Source organism: Symphalangus syndactylus, chromosome 22 (assembly GCF_028878055.3).
Source record: "Symphalangus syndactylus isolate Jambi chromosome 22, NHGRI_mSymSyn1-v2.1_pri, whole genome shotgun sequence".
Classification (NCBI taxonomy): Eukaryota; Metazoa; Chordata; class Mammalia; order Primates; family Hylobatidae; genus Symphalangus; species Symphalangus syndactylus.
This window is the reverse complement of record NC_072444.2, coordinates 39,104,424-39,105,788: the sequence shown is the minus strand read 5'-3', so window position 1 is coordinate 39,105,788 and position 1,365 is coordinate 39,104,424. Positions and strand designations below refer to the sequence as shown.

The following is a 1,365-nucleotide window of genomic DNA, read 5'->3' as shown; positions in this document are numbered from 1 at the left end:
CGCACATTTCTTATCCCTGACTTCTTTTCATAAATTTAAGCTAAATGATTTGAAAGGTAAATTCTAAGTTTAATTTTTTGATTGCTCTAAGAACATAACTGTTGATATTATATCTCACAAAGGAGATCTGTATTCATTGCATTAAGTATCACGGAGCAGTTTTCCCAAGACTGAAATACTGAATATTCAGTCTCTTCTTCATTGCTGTCTTCACTTCCTAGTTTCTCAAAGTATAGATAAGTGGATTCAGAAAGGGAGTGAAGATGGTATAGAAAACAGAGAGAATTCTGTCTACCAGGAAGTTTGGGGAAGGCCACACATAAATGAAAATACAGGGCCCAAAGAACATTAACACAACAATAAAATGGCTGTACAGATAGAAAGAACCTTGGAGGTTCCTGTGGAGGAGTAGTCCCTGACAGTAATAACAATGATGTAGGAGGTGAGCAAAAGCAGAAAACCTATAAGAGCAATCACACCACTGGTTGAAATCATGAAGATCCCAAGAACATAAATATCCATACAAGCTAGCTCGATGACAAAAGGAAGATCACAGAAAAAACTGTCTACAACATTGGGACCACAGAAGGGCAAATAGAGGGTAAAAGCTAATTGGCTCATTGTATGCAGAAAGCCCACTGTCCAAGAAACTGCCACAAGCTCAACACACACTCTTTGGCTCATAATTGTTGAATAATGGAGAGGTTTACATATGGCAATATACCTGTCAAAAGACATGGAGATCAGCAGCACAATCTCAGTCCCGGTGAAGAGGTGCAAAAAAAAGATCTGAGAAATGCAGCCTTCAAAAGAGATGGTCTTACGCAGAGCAAAAATGTCCATAATCATCTTTGGTGTGGCAAAGGAGGACAGGCACGTCAGTGAGAGACAGGTTGCTGAGCAGGAAGTACATGGGAGAGTGAAGGAGTGAGGTGGATACAACAGTGAGCAAAATCAGGCAGCTGGCCAACATGGTCATTGAACAGAAGACAAAAAACACCACAAAAAAGAGTATCTGGAGCTCAGGAGAATCATTAAGTCCAAGTAACATGAATTCAGGTACTCTGGAATAGTTGAACCCCTCCATTCATCTGCAGACTCGGCTTTATAATTGTAAAAGGAACAAAATTACAGAGTTTGAAAATGTGATATTTCTACAACCACATACTAACTTATCATTCACTAAAAGATTGATTACGTAGAATCCAACTAAAAATTCTCAGGGTAAACATTTTTGGGGGGAATCACTTAACAATTGCTACCAGATATAATCGGAAAAGTTTACCCTCTTGGTTTTGACCAGCATCAGTACACGTTGATCTGTAATCATCACATGCCCACACAATTATATACCTATCTGAATAC

General features: G+C 38.8%; 1 pseudogene; it reads right to left on the bottom strand.

The window, feature by feature from the left end:
- Nucleotides 1–217: 217 nt before the first annotated feature.
- LOC129472138 (olfactory receptor 4K3-like) lies at nucleotides 218–882 on the bottom strand (annotated as a pseudogene).
- Nucleotides 883–1,365: the final 483 nt, after the last annotated feature.